Source organism: Prionailurus bengalensis, chromosome E2 (genome assembly GCF_016509475.1).
Source record: "Prionailurus bengalensis isolate Pbe53 chromosome E2, Fcat_Pben_1.1_paternal_pri, whole genome shotgun sequence".
Classification (NCBI taxonomy): Eukaryota; Metazoa; Chordata; class Mammalia; order Carnivora; family Felidae; genus Prionailurus; species Prionailurus bengalensis.
In genome coordinates, this window is record NC_057352.1 from 161,973 (window position 1) to 181,680 (window position 19,708).

Here is a 19,708-nt window from a genome sequence, read left to right on the forward strand (position 1 = left end):
TATAGATTTCAATCGCATCACACTGTTTTGTCACCCAGCAATTAGGTCATTTTTGTTCAGGACCAGACATGGGTCAAAAATGTGTGGGGAAAAAAATGAATTCTCTTGCTGCAGAAACAATTGAAGTTGCTTTCTGGAAAGTGGGTAGGGGTACCAGCAGTACTGGATCCCTGCATCCATTATGCCAGTGAGATTGCTCACTGCAGGCCCAATCCCTAAGAACGTCAAGTTGTTTCCTGTCCCCTGATTTTTCAAGTGTAACTTTTCTGAGTCTTGGCCAAAGCCTGCAGCTTCACTAGGGATCATCTTTGCTGGCCTCCCCTGAACTACACTTGTTTACTTCTAAGTCTGTGCCCATAAAGTTGTTCAGCTTCTTTGCCATTCAAATGTATGCACCCCACATCAACGATGAGTCCTAGGGAGTTTGGGTCCAACTGCCAGGCTGGCTTTGTCCTGGGCTTCCTTCTTCTCCATCTTGGTCTTGTGTGTCTTTGTGGGGTTGTCAGATACTTGGTGCATTCAGTCCCATGTTTCCTCCTTTGTACAGTATTTCCTTTTGTTCTCAGGAGGAGATGGGGGACTTTAGAGTCCCTCACTCGTGTTGGAAAGTGAAGTCTTCTCTTCCCTGGAGACTCACCTTTATGTTCGTCCTTCCCACAGCTGAGGTTAGGGCTTGCTCTCACTGGCATCTTGTTTTTGTTAACTCGTAAGCTCTTTCTGTGAGTGGGTACAGCAACCTGACCACCTCTCTATCTTCAACCCCTTACAACAGAGCCACTACATTACAACCACTCCAGCAAGCATTTGCCCAAGGACTGCCTGAGAGACCAGAAGGAAATGCATGTGCCTTTCTCTGTCTAGTGCTTTTGTGTCATTTGCTAAGAGATTTTCAATTTTGCGTATGATTCTTGAGGACATCAAGTGTCAAGTTGAAACCATCTCAGTCAACACCACAAAGAAAATGGTCTGAGGGCAACACAGCAACCCAGCCTTGCCAAGCATTGCCTTCTGCTGCCTTCACTATCAATGGAATGAGTCTTGTTAAAGTAGATTTGGCTCCATGAAGTTGAGAGTTTTCCACCTGAAATCTCTTTCCTGGAAGTAAACCCAGACTGTTTGACAGTTCATATCAGGTTGTACGTCAGGAGATGAGGTTGTTCTAAGAATGGCCTTTTGAAGATGGAGGCAGGGGTTGCAGTCCTGAACGCTAGCAATGTCTGGGAGTGAGCTGCAATGTTAGTGAAACCATATTCTGGAAGGTCGTCTTTCAGGTGATTGCCTGTGTCATGGTACAACTTTTGGACTGAGAATCAGGGCTCCCCATGGAGGTGTAAGACTAGTGATGATCCCTTGATTCATACCAATGGGTACAGTTGGTCAGATACGGTTTTTCACTCACTGATGAAATGGGTCTTTGCCATATCAAACAAAAGACCAACTCTGGGAAGGCACAAAGTACAATGTTATTTGATGACTTTATGATAAAGGAGAGGAAACGAGAACTAGAAAGACAGTTCCAATAGTAGAGACGTGGCAGCAGACAGAAGTTGAATTTTCTTGAACTTAAATGGAGTGTTCACTTAATTTCTCTGATTCGGTTGTCAGTCTGTGCATTTATGGGAGAAGTGGGGGAAGGGATATTTGCATAGGCCTTCAAGAGTGCTGGGAGGTAAAAAGGGAGAACCTCTGGACCTTGTTCCTGACTGTGTATGTATCTTTCCCATCTTAGGAAGCTGAAAATGACACTGTGAACTGGCGGCAAAGAAGAATCAGCTAGCAGCTGCAGGTAAAATTTGAAAATAGCTACAGAAGGGGCGCCTGGGTGGCTCAGTCGTTTAAGCATCCAACTTCAGCTCAGGTCATAATTTCACAGTCCGGGAGTTTGCATATGTGACTTTAAACTTTTCAAAAAGATTAAAAATCAAAAATAACAGCCGTTTCATGAGCTCCTGGTAATTACTAGCTGAACTCACTTGTACTTGTTTATTTCTTCTGTAGCTATTTTCTTTTTTTTCCCTAATGTTTGTTTATTTTTGAGACAGAGAGAGCACATGCATGAGTGGGGGAGGGATAGAGAGAGATGTAACAGAATCTGAAACAGGCTCCAGGCTCTGACCTGTCAGCACAGAGCCTGACACGGGGCTCGTAGAGTATTAACAGATAAAAAAGGTAAGTTTTAGAAAGAATAAAATAATTAAGGTTCTAAACATTTGAAGATCTCAAGTAGTGAGCAGACTGTGTGGAAACTTTGTCCATGCTAACATTCCTCGGGGGTGGTGTCAAGTGTCATCATCTGTAGGAAAGCAGTGTGTCGTACAATGAATCATACCCATCAACGTGGTAGTGCCATTTCATGGCCCTTGTCTTTGCAACCCTGGGAAACATGGTGAGGATAAAAGTTATAAAAGAATAGATCTTTATGATAAAAGACACTTGTCACATGATGAATTAGAGAAAGATTGAAAATGGGAAGGAATTCCATGAACTCTGAACCCTACAGGCATGGGATAATGAGTAAGGAAAGGATGTAACAATAGCTTTGATCCTACTGTACATTGATAATCACGGGCAAAGTGTTTCATGTGTAAGAATAAATTGTATCAGGGGACAGATATGAGGTTGTTGGGATCGTGGGCAGCTTATTTAAAATCATACCCAATATTGGGCCTTATCTGACAAGAGCAATTGTAACTCACAGGCCACAAATTGAACAAACACGGGAACAGCTGCAGCAGGCAGAGCTCACCTTTAGATACCAGGTAACCTGAGTTCTGCCTGACATACTGAACCCTTAGCACCTCACGCAGGTGAGTGTAGTGGCCCTTGGAATCCCTCACCACAGGCTTTTCATTGTTGGCTTTTTCCGCTTGCAGTTCATGAGAAGAATGCTCAGGACAACCTGGTAAGTGTTTTCTTGTTTCCTCCTCTTTCTTTGGTGCACAGTCTGGCACCACCTTCCGACTGAAGGTGGATGTGTTTTTTCTCCCCCAGATCAAGACTCAGATCTGGGACAGGGAGATGGCGGAGCAGAGCAGGGAGGTCGCTTACTTGAAATACAGGTGTGGTCATTTGACTTGCGTTTTTATGGGTGTTTCCAGGGATGACGCCTGCACTCTTACTTGTCTAGTAGACGACGTGGTGTTGCAACTCTTATAGAAGTCCATTATTTTTCTGTATCCAAGACTGGACGGGATGGAAGCAAAGAGGCTGCCTGAGGGATACACGAGGCAGAAACCAATCACCGCAAGAACCCTCCAAGGAGAGGTAAGGAGCACGTTGTGATGTGCCGCAGTCCAATTTCTGCTGTGCAGCCTGTTCCTGTGTGTGATCATCGTGTGGTCTGGAAAGAATCACACGCACTAAGGACGGCAGGTGGTCTGAAGGGGTGACAGAAGGGTGTTGTCCTCTGGTGCCACAGACAGTGAGGCACTTGTCCCTGTGACTGGTGGAGCTCATGCCCCTCCTCTGACGGTGACCCTCCCACCTCCTCTAGCATCCCCCTGTCTGAAGAGCCTGGAAACTTTCTTCCCACCCGGATACAATGTGAAGACTTTAGTTTATTTGAGGAGAAGGTCATTTATTCACTAGTTTGAAAAGTCTTTCTTTTGGTTTGTTTTGGGAACTGTAGCCCTACATCCGTCCACTCAAGTTCCATAAAGCTTAGCTTAGTCCTCTGATGGTATCAGTGCAACTCTGCAGCTTCACTGCTAACTTCTGACAGTTTTCCTTTTCTCAATAGTGTCAAATTAGTCTTTCCTTATATACTAACTGCTCTCATGTGGAAGGCAGCTTGTAGATAAGCTGGGAGATTGAACAATTTGCCTGAAGAAATGCACCCTTCTTGAGGACTCATTGAGGCTATACACCAAACCAGTGTTCTCAATGTTATTCTTTTTTGTTAAGTTTATTTATTTTGAGAGACGCATAGACAGAATGCCAAGCAGGCATCACACGGTCAGTGAGGAACCCAACGCTGATCTTGAATTCACAAGTTGTGAGATCGTGACCTGAGCCAAAATTAAGAGTCGGATGCTGAATTCAAGCATCCTCAGACTAATTCCTGATCTGCAATGAAATCGTGATTTCCCATGATGTATACTGAGAAAACTGTTTTACTGGTGAATTCTAAATTTCTAGTTGCGCCTGACCTGTCCACAGTTATGTGATTAATGATGAAACAACATGAACTAGGGCACCGTGAGGTCTTTATCAAGGTGAGGGGACGGTTCTCCCCCTTAACCTTGGGGGTCACCTGAGGCATTTGGGATACCCTCTGCCTCTGCTGAGGGACCTGACTGTAGGGAAAAGTTTAAGATATTTGAGGAATGAGTTGAGGGATTGTTTTCATTCCGCACAGTCCTCTAAAAGCAGAATAAACCTCTGTCCCTTCTAGGGTCTTTAGTAAATCGAGAAACTGCTGAAACCTCTGTGGGTTACAGCGGCTCTGACTGTACCAAGAATGCAGACAAGGGTAAGGTAAATGCCGGGGCCATTCTCAGTTGTAACTCTTTTGGGAAACCCTCATCTTTATGTACAGTATGCTCTCCCGGCCTTGTCTCGTTTTGCATGTTGTGTGCTATGTCTGTTTGTTCTTTCTTTTCCAAATGCACACTCATAACCCAGGAGCCCACAGGCTTCTCAATTTTTAGTCTGCCAGCTTTCTGTGGTAAGTTTAGAAGCCAAAAGCGCTTAGAGACTGAGTACCTTAAGGTTTTTCCGTGAGTTTCAGGAAATAATGAGAGGAGGATGACTGCACACTCCAAACAGATGTCTCCCGGCCTGGGTGATCCCTTCCAGACCTCACCTCTGTGGGAACAGTGTGGCTGCTGTGTCTTCCTTTCTTGATTCTGACTAGGAGATGAACCTGTTAGAAACGACATCATGACTCCAACTTTCTATTATGTGCCCTGTGCCATTTAGAGTGGTCATAGAGAAAGCCAGTATCATCACTCATCACCTTACCGTCTTTGTCGGTAAATGACTTGTCTGGAATCCTCCAGCTATACCTTAGGTAAAAACAAGTTGAACACTGTGTCCTTCAATTGTGTTTCTGGGAGCAGTTTCTGGTTGTGTCCCCAGTCACTGTTAGAGCTGATATAGTCTCATGACACATACCAGTTTTATACCAAAACACTTGCATGAAATCTGTTATGTGAATTTCTCCCTTTTTCCATTGCACATAATGACTCTGTGTCTTGTAGTATGCTTAAAGTCAGAATTCCCTATGAATTAAGATGAACACATTTGAGCTTTGTAGACATTCACCACAAGTAACTCGTTCTTCACAGAAGACTCTCCTTCCCCTGCAAGATTCCAGGCATCCTCCACTGCCCAGAGGTCTCCGAGGCCTTTGACAACACTTCAAGAGGGCAGACTCCTTTCTCAGGGAGAGGAGCAGAGGAGGCACAGTGAGGGTCCGGCTGCAGAATATGTTGCCAGGAGTAGCTGTGATTCCATGAGCAGAATATGAGCCATTTATTCCCACTCATTTTTTTGTGTTCTTAATATAGCAAAAGCAGAGCATCTGGAGTTGGCGTAGAGGAGGGATGCAGGGTGAACCTGGACATCGATGGCTGCCTGTCTGGAGAATGCTACTTCATTAATCTGTAATTACTTCTGTGAACCCGTTAGGACAGGACCGTTGCCATTTTCTTCCACAGACGTGGGCAGTGATGTGTGGTGGCAGTAGGTTAACCTCTTGCATCTACTACCCCAAGCTGTAGGTGCTATCCAGTGGCAGGGACAGAGTTTTCAGGTACTGATGCTACTCTCTTGGATCCTGGTGGCAGAGAAGGTGGCAGGTGCTGACACACTCTTCTCTGGGTTACAGCTGCTTTTGGTATTGGTTCTCTTGTCTGGCATATGGATGTAGCTGTCACTTCTGTTCTGCAGGGCAGTCTGGATCCTGGGGACCTCCTCCGTTAACTGGACGATTCTGCATGCCCTACCCTGGAGACGCCCCACCCCCGTGGACTATTAGGCACGTCCACCTCCTGAACCTTAGTGGCCCTGAGGCCACCCGGAACCCCTCCACCTGCAACACTTGGTAAGATGATCTGAGCACTAGGAGTTGACTTGTAAAACACACTCACCTTATTTTGTTGCTGTTAGGTCCTGGGCCAAGGTGCAGAGGCGGTACCACAGACCATTGTGATGCAAGGGGAATGTGTCTGCTGCCATTACCATAATCCTCAAGTTGCTCAGGATCTCATCTTCGTCTTTTCCCCCACCATGGGTTGGTACAGGCGTCTCTTATAGAGAAGGAATGGGGCCGTATGCAGAAAATCAGACATAGCGCTTCAGCAGAAATGCCCTGTACACAGTCCACGTGCTGGGATCTGTGAGGCATGAGGCACAATGTAATGTATGTCCATCTAGTTGTGCCCCCAGCCATCCATAGTTGTTCGATGAGTGATGAATACATCTGAGTCAGGGCTTTTAGGAGTCTTCATCAAGTTATAAGGGATGGTTCTTCAAGTTCTTTTTGGGTATCACCAGAGGCATGTGGGACACCCTGTGCATGTAATTTGGGATCTCACTGGGACAAAGACTTTAAGTTGTCGGAAGTATGAGGGGAGGGTTTTTTGTTTTGTTTTTGACCTCCCAACAGTCTACTCAAATCAGAATAAACCTGCATCCCTTCTGGGGCTTTTTGCAGGTCCAGAAGTAGGTATCACAACCAAGAGTGACATCGACACTGGCTCTGCCAAAACTGCCAAGAAGCACAAAGTAAATGCTGTGGCCATTTTCAGTTCTAAGTCTTTACGGACAGCCACATCTTTCTGTACAGGACACTCTCCTGCCATTGTCTCTGGTTTGTGTGTCGTATGGTCTGTCTGCTGTTTTTTTTCCCCCCCAAATGCAAAACCTTTACTGCCGAGTCTACGGGCTTCCCTGTTTCCCAGCTGGCATCTGTTTGTGGTAACTTGAGCAGCTAAGTGTGCCTAAAGGTGGGGACCATAGGGCTTTTCTAATGTGTTCCTGGAATAAATCAAGGAGGATGACACCACACTCCACTTGGAAGTCTCCTACCTTGCCTCATTCTTTGTGGATCTCCTCAATGTGGAATCATTGCTCTTGCTGTGTCTTCCTCTCCTGTTTCCTTCTATTGAGGATTTTAACGTGCTCAGAAAAATCTGTGGGTATCCTTACAATTTGAAAATGCGTGGGGCGCCTGGGTGGCACAGTCGGTTAAGCGTCCGACTTCAGCCAGGTCACGATCTCGCGGTCTGGGAGTTCGAGCCCTGCATCAGGCTCTGGGCTGATGGCTCAGAGCCTGGAGCCTGTTTCTGATTCTGTGTGTCCCTCTCTCTCTGCCCCTCCCCCGTTCATGCTCTGTCTCTCTCTGTCCCAAAAATAAATAAACATTGAAAAAAAAATTTTTTTTAATAAAAAAAAAAAAAGAAAATGCGAACTGCCTTCACTCCAACTTACATTTTTGTATGTGTCCTTTAGAATGGTCTTAGACAAAGTAAATAAATTTCATACCCATCAGCATTTTGGTAAACATGCTGTCCAGAATCCCTTCAGGTGTGCCCTGGGCACAAACACTCTGAACTATAAGAGGTGGCATGTTTGTCATAGAAAACATGCACTGAAACTTAAGTTGTGAAGAGAAAAAATCCAAAAGTACCTGTGTGGCAAGTGCCCACGGTGTCCTTCACTTGTGTTCACATGAGCACGTTCTCTCGTGTCCTGTGTCACAGGTACAGCTAAAACATGGAAACTTACACCAGACATCAAAGTGCATTTGTGTTAATTTTGTCTTTTAGAATTTCAGCTCATTTTTCCATAGAACACAATTACCCTGCAAAGTGTACTGCACTTAAGCTGAGAAGTACCTCTGAAGTAAAATAAATTAGTTGAACCCAACTAACATGTATAGGTTACCTGTTTCTCTAAGAGCCCACTTTCCCAGGTCCTCTGCAGGCCCTCAGGATCCCCATCTCCCCATGTGTCTCTGTGCCCATGGATAGCACTTCCAGAGAGGAGGAGACCCCATTGTCGGGACAGAAGTAGATTGGGCACAGGCAGGGGCTTAGAGGCAGAGCTTTGAGCCACGAGGACTATGATTCCATGTGTGGACACTGGTATTGTCATTCCTTCTCATTCTGTAGTTCTTCACATACACAATAAACAGCCTCTGTGGTGGACGGGATGAAGGGTGGAGTGTGATCCTGGACATAGTTGCCTTCCTATCTGGAATATGCTACTTTGTTAATTTAGTATTCAGCCTATAAATCTTCTAGGAAAGGGGCCCTTGCTGTTTCTACGTTTCCAGACACGTGGGGACACTAGTTTATCCCAATCACATCCATTCCTCACCTCAAAGCTGTAAGTGGAACCCAAAGTATGGGTAGAGATTTTGGTGCTGATGTTGCCCTCTTGGAACCTGGTGGTGGGGAAGCTAGTAGGATATGAGCACAGCTGCTTTGGGTTTCTGCTTTTTGCTGGTGTTGGTGCTCTGTTCTGTCCTATGAACATACCTCTCATTTCTTTTCCCCAGGCTATTTTGTATGCAAGAGTCCTGGTCCTTTCCCAGGATTGCCTTGCAGGCTGTGCCCCGCGGACCACCCTTCACCACCAGTCATGGGCTATAGGCCACATCCCCCTCCTCCACCTACTCTATTTGTTAAGATGACCTGAACTGGCTGAGTGGCTGGTAAAGTATATTCATCTTCTTCATGATTGACTTTGTGGGAATGATGTAGAGACAGTTGTGAGTCTTGGCAATCCAACTACAAACTGCCTGAGGACACTGTAGCATATCTCAAGTTTCTCAGGCCATACATACAATGGGCAGTGGCATGTCCCTGTAATACAGTGAGCTATACGTTTCTCTTGTCAAATGAAAGAGGAGTTTTTACACAAAAGCAGACGTATCACCAGTACTGGTGCGTATGTTGGAGACACAATGTGTTGGGTTCTGTAATGAATGAGGTGCACCCCTAACTTTTAGAGCACCAGGTGTCCTGTGTGACAGAGGGACATTCATTAAACGATGCAGACCTTGTGATCACCAACATGGAAACACCAGTGAGGATCCAGGGCAAAACCGGGGGAGCCTTGAATCATACAGGAATAGAAGGGAAGTTGAGCACAGTAAGCAGAGTTTGAGGAGGTGCAGAGGGGAGGGTGTTGGGGTCAGGGAGATGCAGTTGGAGGTCATTCCGGCCACAGCCTGAGCAGGGAGTGTGAGGTCCATACGGAACTGCTATGTGGGATCGCTCTCAGTGCACAATGCAGCGTTCATCTCCAAAATGTCAGTGTGTTGCCAAAGTGCACGCAGGTAATCACCTAAAAAGATTCTCGTCTCCCTGGATTTTCCTGAAGGTTCTGGATATTTGTGGGGGGAAAAGAGCCCTGGATATATGGGGTATTTAACTTGGTCTTATGAAAATGCTGTATGCCCAAGTTCATATCCCTCAAGAGACTAAAAGTGGAGACAGGGTCTAGATCAGCTGAGTCATCCTACAATTCAGGGCTGGCCAGATGCCACCACTGCTGGACCCCTGTCATCACCCTGACTACAGCTTTGCATCTCCTCAAACTTCTCTCACAATATTATGACGCTTTGCCTGTGTTCCTGCTGTCTCAGCCCTAATACCAGTTCTCAGTGGGACCTACACAGAGCCTCAGCTGTGTTATCTGTGAAAACAGGGGTAATATTTGTTTCTAAGAACAAGAGAAAAAGAAGACATTCAGTGCATAAAGCGTCTGCAAAATCTCTGGGAAGTGTCCCCTCACGCTTCTCACAGTTTCCATTAAGATATCTCCACACAATGATCCTCCAAAAAAGATGGTCACGGGAGTTCATTAAACTAAGACTGTTAACAACTCAGCCCAGGCAGTGGGAATCACTGTTTTAAAAAATAAGACAATGTCCCTCGTTTTTCTATTAGAATTCGGGCCCTGCCACACAATGAAAGAAAAGATAATTATGAGAATGTGTACATTCAGAGACCTAGATCTGAAGACAATCATTTTCTATTACACATCATCTCACAGATGCAGCCACACACTAAAGTGTTCATCTGAGGCCACAGCCACAGATAAACTACAGAAGACAGAATGCATGTAGGAAAACATAAGATCACAGGGGAAATAAACCAAAAATCTCTTTGCCTTATAGGACAACTCTTTTGAAATTTGAAGAGGACTGTGCACGGTGACAGACTATGGTGATTATATATACATTTTAAGAAGGTGTCAGATCTACCTGAATGCTTTCCCTGCCCATCCTGTCCCCTCCACTTTGTCCTTCCTACTGTCCCCTAATCTACCTTTCATCGTTTTGTCTCTGTGTCAGCGTCTGCTTCTAGGGCCATCTACTCTCGCTCCCCATTGAGTGCACACAGTGGGGTTCCTGTACACACAGGTAACAAAGTGCCAGAAATGGTGGTGATGGAGGATAGAAGCAAGATCACCCTTTCTGCAGGGGAGCCTGAGGGAGTTTTCCGGGGTGATGGGAACTTCCTATATCTAGATTGATGGGGTGCTTATGCTCAATTATTTTGGAAATATTCCCTGACTCCATGGTGCCTTGGGGTCAGACAGACAGGTATCTGTCCTTAGGAAATGGCTGAGTTCTAATGGTGGAGAAGGATGAGGGACCAGCAGTGACTGTAGAGAGGAGTGAGGGTCAGACCCTAACCCAGGATGCCAGGTCTCCACAGACAGCACCACGTGTAGGAGGACTCTGAGGAGCAGAGATTTCTTGATCAGACCCATGGACTACATAATCATCCTGCAGTTTCCTCACTGAGCGATGGCCAGAGCAGAGGACAGCAGCTGGAGGACACCCTGATCATGGCTGGAGTGGAGCAGTGGGCCTGGGGGATTGAGTCAGGGAAAGGGACAGGCAGAAGGTAGTGTGACAGGGAGTTTGAGAGACAAACGGAAGAGAAGGGACCCTTCTCTGCTGACTTCACCTACATTTCTGTGTGACCAAAACGAGACCCTTGTCTCCCAGGGAAGGGAAGAGGGCTGGCAAAAACACAGAGTGACATACTCAGCTCAAGTGCCCAGGGTATCTGCCTTGCTCTTGAGTACCTAACACAGGAAGCACGTGCTTTCTGTCATGATTGGAACTGCAGCTCGTACCATTTAGTGAAAATCAATCCAATTATGCATCCCTCAGCATTAAAGTACTCCAACAAAATTAAGTGAACAGACTGAAAGATACAACGCAGGATAAAGTCCAAAGGTAGAATGACTGCAATACTTTCGGAAATAAAGTCTATCAGAAAAGAAGGTAGGTACCCTAGTGCAGGCCTTCAGACACCTGGGCAATATCTGAAAACGTAAAAAAAAAAAAAAAGTCCTTACTCCAAAAGCAACATTAGCGCTAGACACAAAGGGATCATGATTAAGGTTTAGAGAGCAACCATATGACTTCATGGTGCTGTATCCATGAGAACAAGTCTCATCAAATTATACCCTTTAATTTGAGGCTCTTTGTTATATGTAAATTATACCTCATTAAAGAGAGTTTCAAAGCACAAAATACTAGAAGCAAATGTGGGAACGTTCCTTTCAAATCCTGAAGTGCATGGGTGAGATGAGTCTGTCTGCCCATGTCTCAAAAATCCAAAATAATAAGACACTTAAAAAATTAATAATAGCAGACTAAGCAGACCCTGAGCTCACGCTGTCCCATGTTTTCAACTACATAACTTCCACATCCAAGTCCATGAACCAGAGAGGGATCCAAGACTGGCACAACAAACTCCACACCTAAATAGAAGCTGCATCAGGAAGGTTAGGAAGGTCAGAAAGTTGGAGGCTGGCTGCCTGCAGAAGGAGCAGAGAAAGTGAACCCTCGCACCAAGGGGCTGACACAGGGAAGACTAATCTCCATAACATTTGGCATTAAAACCCAGAGGGGCTGAATTCCCTTGAGTTTAGATCCTGGTGCTTTGGAGGTCAGCTGACCCAGCACTGGGTGATCCAGGAGGATGAGTGATAGCCAGGTCCCTGTGTGTGTAGAGAGGCAATGTAAACATGGCATTTTACACAATGCCCAGGCCACAGGAGACACATGTATTCATTCTGATTCTTGATTCTTGACTCAGCTGGCCTGCCTGGGTCCCACTGACACCACTGAGAGCAAGCACAGACCACAACAGGCATGCAATCAGTGCGGACCCTTGCTGCACTGAAAGGAAAAGTAACCCAGACACAACAGCAGGGAGTGAGCAATACCCATACGATATCCTCCTGAAGGTCCAGGGCCTATAAATGGAGACATGCACTGCTGAGGACTCCAGGACCTCTTTTTCATAATGGCATTAATTTCAAGATCAGAAGGCACAGCTGACTTTCTTAACACAGAGAAATAGAGCCAGAGAGACAAACAAAATGGACACACAGAGATGTTTATCTACAATGAAAACCTACCCAAAGCCACAGCCAGAGATCTAAGCCAAAGAGATATAAGTAACATACCTGATACAGAATTTCAAGGAATTATCACAATGATTGGAGTTGAGAAATGAGTAGAAGAGTGAGACCCCTGACATAGAGATAAGATATAACACAGACACTGAGGACACAATAAAGGAGAAACATGCTTGCTGGAATGAACAGAGGGATGGAAGAAGCAGCCGAACAAACTAGTGACCTCGAAGACTGAGTGATAGATATTAAGCACACTAAACCAAAGAGAGAGAACAGAATTCTGCAACGTGAGATGAGACTAAGGGAACTCAGTGACTACAGGAAAGATAATAGTATTCATGTTGTAGGAGTCCAGAAGGAAAAGAGAATGGGGAAGAAAATGTATTTGAGGAAATAATAGCTGAAAACATCCCTAATTGGGGGAGGGACACAAACATCCACATCCAGGAGACTAGAGAATTCCCATCAAAATCAACAAATAAGGCCAACACACAAACCTACTGTAAACAAACTTACAAATTAGGGTGAGAATAAAGAAAAACTCGTAAAAGCAGCAAAACAGTCCTTAACTTACAAGGGAAGACCCATGAGGCTAGCTACATATTTCTGAACAGAAACTTGGCAAGCCAGAAGTGAGTGACATCACATATTCAAAGTGCTGAATGGAAAAATCAGCGGCCAAGAATACTCTATTCAGCAAGGCTATCTTTCAGGATGAAGGAGACACAGACTTTCCCAAACAAAAACTAAAGGAGTTTGTACCACTAAACCAGTCCTGCAAGAAATATTAAGAGGGATTCTTTGAATGGAAAGGAGAGACCAACAGTGACAGTATAGAGGTAAAAGACACAATTCAAGTAAAAAATGAACATTTCTGGAAAAAAAATCTATTAAAGAAATCAGAGAAATGGATTTGAACTATAATAACATCTACCAAAAACCTAGGGAGGAGAAAGTAATGGGTTCAAAGGTAAATGACCATCAACTTAATACAAACTGCTAAATGCAGAAGAGGTTATATAAACACCTAACAGTAGCCATATCCTAAAACCAGTCATAAATATGCTAAGAATAGAGATAAAGAAATCAAAATATATCACTAAAGAAAATAAGCAATACATGAAAGAAAGGCAAGAAAGGATCAGAGAAAATCATTATTAGAAACTACAACAAAACAGGCAATAAAATGGCAATACATATACATATCAATCAATTTTGAGGGAAATGGAGTGAATGCTCCAATCTAGAGAGGTAGGGAGTAAGAATGGATGAAAAAACAAAACAGATTCAGCATGCCTACAAGTGACCCACTTTACACCTCAAGAATGATAGTGAGGATAGAGAAACATCACACAAATGAATGTCAAAAGAAAGCTGGAGTAACCATACTTGTATCAGAAAAAAATACACTTAAAAAAAGTACATAACAAGAGACAGAGGAGGACAGTCTATAACAGTAAATGGTACAATCCAAAAAGAAGATATAACAACTGTAAATATATCCCACAATTAAGTGGGATTTATTCCCAAGCTACAAAGGTGGTTCAATATTCGCAAATCAATCAATGTGATACAATACATCAACAGGAGAAAGGATAAGAACCAGATGATCGGGGCATCTGGGTGGCTCATCCTTTAACAGTCTGAAATCAGCTCGGGTCATGACTTCATGATTCCTGAGTTCATGTCCCGCGTCAGACTCTGTGCTGAAAGCTCAGATCCAAGAGCCTCCTTCGAATTCTATGTCTCCCTCTCTCTCTGCCCCTCCCCTGCTCACGCTCTGTCTCTCTCAAAATTAATAAACGTTAAAAGAAAAGAAGCATACAGTCATTTCAATACATGCAGAAAGGAACATTTGACAAAGTACAACATCCGTTCATGCATGTAACCCCCTAAAGTAGGTTTACAGGAAACATACATTAACGTCATAAAGGTTAACTATGAAAACCCTGCAGTTATAATCAACCTTAATGGGGAACATCTGAGAGCTTTTCCTGTAAGGTCAGGAAGAAGACAAGGATGTTTACTCATACCACTTTTAGTAAACAAATTACTGGAAGTCCTAGCCACAGCCAGCAGACAAACGAAACGAAACGATTTGCAGATTACATGACACTATATATAGAAAACCCTAAAGAGTCCACCCAATAACTGCTAGAACTGATAAATGAATTCAGCAATGTCACAGGATACAAAATCATTGTACAGAAATCTGTTGCATTTGTAGACAATACGGAAGCAGTAGAAAGAGACATTAAGAAAACAGTCCCATTTACAGTCATACACCAAAAATAAGATATCTATGAATAAATCTAACCAAAGTGGTGAGCGACCTATACTCAGAAAAGTATAAAACAGTGATGAAAGAAATTCAAGATGACACAAAGAAATGGAAGGACATTCCGTACTCATGGATCAGAAGTACAAATATAGTGAAAATGTCTATACTTCCCAAAGCAATTGACAGAATTAATGGAATTTCCATCAAATTACCAACAGCAGTTTTCACAGAACGACAACAGTCCTAAAATTTGTATGGAACCAAAAAAGACCCCAATCTTCAGAGTAAACAATCTTTATGTGAAGTGATAATTATGGATGGCACTATGCCTCTGGATCTTCTGCTCCAAAACACAATAACTCTGGCTTAAGCATTTGAACAAACGTTAGACATATCCCAACCAAGGATCATTCTACAAAATACATTCCACAAACGTACCCTCAAAACTTTGCAGACTATGAAAAATATGGAAAAATCTAAAAATTGTCATGGCCAAGTGGAGCCTAAGGAGACAGGATGACTGTAATTTGTCAGGTGGGATGAGTCTGGGCTAGGAGAGGTTAAAACCGAAGCAATCTGAATACAAATATAAACTTTACTTCATACTACCATATCTCTTTGATACCTTGATTGTGATCATGTACCAACCATTATGACATCAATAGTGAGAAAACAGTCTGATGTATGTGGATACTCAGTATTATGTTCCCAATTTTTTTTGGTAACTAGAAACCCATCATGAAAGAATAGATTATTAGTAATCATGGTTTTTCAATGCATAAGATTATATAACTAGTTCCATTATTAGTTACTAGCGATGGACATGTACCTATTCTTGTTGTTCTTACTATTGTTTAATTTAAATAATAGCATTCATGGTACAGAAAACTGAATGCATGATAAACACTTCATAGAAACATCTACTTTACATATTTTAAGATAATGTATGTATACACCACTCTATTATGTGGTATGTAAATTAAGTGTTTTTCTGATCTTGAACGAGCATGTCATTGAATGGCTTTCCATAAAGGTGGTTATGCTAGATAATGAATGATACTCAGATTTTACAGGATGTACGTCACATCATGCCTGAACATTGTCAAAAATAAAAACATACACGCGCCCAGATGAAGCATTGTGACTGGCTCACTTAGTATAAAGAACCCTTGCTTTAATATTTTCACGTATTTTTAGCAGGAATACAAGAGAATCAAATATTTCCAAATCAAAGACATATTCAAAGACTGGAAGAACGATAGGGAGTTCAAAGGGTTTCAGAAGGATAAGATGTGACCATGAAGGGGGAGTCACAGGCAAGCAGCTTTCTCTGGTCCACATTTGACATGTTTGCATGAGGATATGTGACTTGCCAAAGGGTAAGTCCCAGAAGTACAAGAGGGAAAGACAACGCTTTAGGGCGGGGTGACTTGGAAAGGGTGCTTCTGTGCCTAAGTGATGGGTCAGCAACCTGGCTGGGGGTCCCTGCGTCAAAGACTTCAAAAGGCCAGCAGTAACCTATACTCACAAAGATCTTAGTAACATAGATCAAAGTAACTTAGAGCCACAAAGATCTTAGAGCCACAGAGTTGATCTTCACCTATGATTAGGAGATGGTCACAGTTTCACAGGATATGATCTTTGGGCCGGCAGTAGATGGCTAAAATATTATTTAGGGCTATACATTTAATGAAAAAATGTATGTGTAAAAATTTGGGTTTGGAATGTTAAGAAAAATCACAGGCCCATCATGGAGTTACTTACGTTAAGGCCACATGTCACTAAACCTAATTTCATTCCTGCAGGAATGTAACCTTTAACCATTCAGCAAAGAATTTCCTAGTCAGTACTGGAAATTTAACTGATAGATCCCTGCCATTCCCCTCAGAGAGGCAGTCTTGCCTAAATAAGGTATTCCATGCCACTATTTTTTTTTAAGTTTATTCAAGTTAGAGACAAAGAGAGCACATGCAAGGGAGGGGCAAGACAACAGGGAAAGAGAGAATCCCACAACCAAGAGGTCATGATCTGAGCCAGGATCAAGAGTCAGACACTTAACCAAGCCATCCAGGCACCCCGAGAATGTGGCGTTTCAAAGGTTAGCAGTCTTGGCTGGGATACAGCCATGATGGCACTGGCCTACTCCTGAAGAGAAGGCAGTCAACAAATTGCAGGCAGATAGCATTGAAACAGTGATCTGTACAACGCCTGGTGCACACACTGGGGAGATTATACACTCATCGTGAAGAACATCCCTGAGAAGCAGTGTTCACAATGAGGGGACAAAGAGCTAGGACAGAGGAGCTGTGTGGCGCCATTTCCCTGCTCTGCACACACACACCCTCCCCAGCAAAAAAACACAGAGCCATTTGCTGGAAACAAGGCAATCCCCACACTGGGTGCCTAAGCTGCTTACACCAACCCCAACTTCCTGTGTTCTGGCGAGACTGGCCTAGGTCATTGAAGCTTGCCTCAGTCCCAATGGAGCTGGCCCATTCCCCAGAACACCAGTGGAAGCCCATGACCAGACCACCTCTCTTGACCAGACAGTTATGCTTCACTTCTAGTGGCAATCGTTTCAAGTCTCATTTAACAAGCAGATCGGAGCAGACCTAGATAAGTCTCACCACATTCTGGCCAAGGACCATACATTGCTCATACAACTGGCTTGAAGGATAGTGCAGCCAGAACACAAAACAGTGCATGCAACACACACCAAAGACAATCCCTGATGTGCCAGGCCTTGGACACTAGATGATCTCCTCTTCATAAAGCCATTCATCTCAGAGGCAGGTAACATAATGAGCTTTGGTAACAGAGAAGGCAAATACTCAACCAAAATGCCAAGACAAGAGGAATGCATCCCAAATGAAAGAACAAGATAAGGTCATGGCCAGAGAAATGGAAGGAACACTTCCAAACTCATTCTATGAGGCCAGCATGGCCTTGAGTCCAAACTGGACAAAGACACCACCAGAAAGGAAAACTATAGACCAATTTCCCTGATGAACCTGGATGCAAAAATTCTCAACAAAAAGTAGCAAACCGGATCCAACAATACATAAAAAGGATTGTTCAGCACAACAAGGTGGATTTTATTCCTGGGATGCACAATAGATTCAATATCTGCAAATCAACTGATGTGATACATCACATTGATAAAAGAAAGGATAACAACCACATGATCCTCTCAATAGATGCAGAATAAACATTTGACAAAATGCAGCAGCATCCTTTCTTGCTGAAGAAAAAAAAAAACCTCATGAAAGGAGGGATAGAAGTATCGTGCTTCAACATGAGAATATCCAGATACGAAAGTCCCACAGCTAATATCATCTTCAATGGCGAAAAACTGACAACTTTCCCCCTAGCGTCAGGAACACGACAGGGATGTCCACTCTCAGCACTGTTATTCACCATACTGTTGGAAGTCCTAGCCTTAGCAATCAGACCTCAAAAAGAATACAAGGTGTCCAAGTTGGCAAGGAGGAGTCAATCTTTCCCTGCTCACAGACACGATACTCTCTGTGGAAAATCCAAACAACTCCACCAAAAAACTTCTAGAAATGATACAGGAATTCAGGAAAGTCTCAGAATATAAAATCAATATACAGAAGTTGATTGCATTTCTATACACCAGTAATGAATCAACAGAAAGAGAAATCAAGGAATTAATGTCATTTATAACTGCGCTGAAAACCATAAAATACCCAGGGATAAACCCAACCAAAGAGAGAAAAGATCAGTACAGTTAAAACAATAGAGGGTCTCCTGGGTGTCTCAGTCAGTTAAGTGCCGACTTCGGTTCTGGACATGATCCTGCATTTGTGGGACTGAGTCCCTCAACGGGCACTGTGCTGACAGCTCAGAGTCTGGAACCTGCCTCAGAGTCTGTGTCTCCCTCTCTCTCTCTGCCCCTCCCCTGGTCGTGCACTCTCATTTGTTCCCTCACTCTCTCTCTCTCAAAAATAAATAAACATTAAAAAAATTTTAAAAGAACCAGGGGCGCCTGGGTGGCGCAGTCGGTTAAGCGTCCGACTTCAGCCAGGTCACAATCTCGCGGTCCGTGAGTTTGAGCCCCGCCTCGGGCTCTGGGCTGATGGCTCAGAGCCTGGAGCCTGTTTCCGATTCTGTGTCTCCCTCTCTCTCTGCCCCTCCCCCGTTCATGCTCTGTCTCTCTCTGTCCCAAAAATAAATAAACGTTGAAAAAAAAATTAAAAAAAAAAATTAAAAGAACCATACAACGTCTATAAAAGAAGTTGAAGAAGACACAAAGAAATGAAAAAAAAATCCCATGCACATGGATTAGAAGAACAAATATTGTTAAAATGTCAATACTACCCAAAGCAATAGACAAATTCAATGCAATTCCTATCAAAATAACACCAACATTTTTCACAGAGCTAGAGACAACAATCCTAAAATTGTATGGAACCAGAAAAGACCCCAAAGAGCCAAAGTAATGTTGAAAAAGAAAAACAAAGATGGAGACATTACAATTCTGGACTTTATGGTGCATTAGAAAGCCACAATCATCAAGACAGTATGGTATGGGCACAAAAACGGACACATAGATCAAAGGACCAGAATAGGGAACCCAGAAATGGAGCCTCAAACATATGGCTGAATAATCTTTCACAAAGCAGGAAAGAATATCCAAAGGAAAAAGAAGAGTCTCTTCAGCAAATGGTACTGGAAAAACTGGACAGTGAGAAGTATGAACCTGGACTATGTTCTTAAACTGCTCTCTCTCTCTCTCTCTCTCTCTCTCTCTCTCTCACACACACACACACACACACACACACACACACCTCAAAATGGATGAAAGATCTAAATGTAAGACAGGAAACCATCAAAATCCTAGAGGAGAAAACAGAAAACCTACCTCTTTGATCCTGACCGCAACAACTTCTTTCTTGTCATTTCTCCAGAAGCAAGGGCAATAAAAACCAAAATAAACTATTGGGACCTCAAGATAAAAAGCTTCTGCACAGCACAGGACACAATCAGGAAAACTAAAAGGCAACT

General features: G+C 43.5%; 3 long non-coding RNA genes across 4 annotated transcripts; 2 read left to right on the top strand and 1 right to left on the bottom strand.

Annotated features, from left to right (window-relative positions):
* Positions 1 to 1,717: 1,717 nt before the first annotated feature.
* LOC122493676 lies at positions 1,718 to 3,038 on the top strand. The gene is made up of 3 exons (XR_006300014.1): positions 1,718 to 1,786; positions 2,699 to 2,759; positions 2,874 to 3,038. It is a non-coding gene; the product is annotated as an uncharacterized LOC122493676 (long non-coding RNA).
* On the bottom strand, positions 2,211 to 8,513 carry LOC122493673. Of its 2 annotated transcripts, none has more exons than XR_006300011.1 (5): positions 7,634 to 8,513; positions 6,093 to 6,338; positions 4,705 to 4,864; positions 3,049 to 3,211; positions 2,211 to 2,374 (listed from the first exon to the last, which is right to left on the bottom strand). It is a non-coding gene; the product is annotated as an uncharacterized LOC122493673 (long non-coding RNA). The 2 variants fall into 2 exon arrangements; XR_006300012.1 differs by lacking the exon at positions 7,634 to 8,513 and adding an exon at positions 7,033 to 7,159.
* Positions 3,152 to 11,501, top strand: LOC122493674. The gene is made up of 4 exons (XR_006300013.1): positions 3,152 to 3,264; positions 5,893 to 6,046; positions 8,507 to 8,662; positions 10,133 to 11,501. It is a non-coding gene; the product is annotated as an uncharacterized LOC122493674 (long non-coding RNA).
* The last annotated feature ends 8,207 nt before the right edge of the window (positions 11,502 to 19,708 follow it).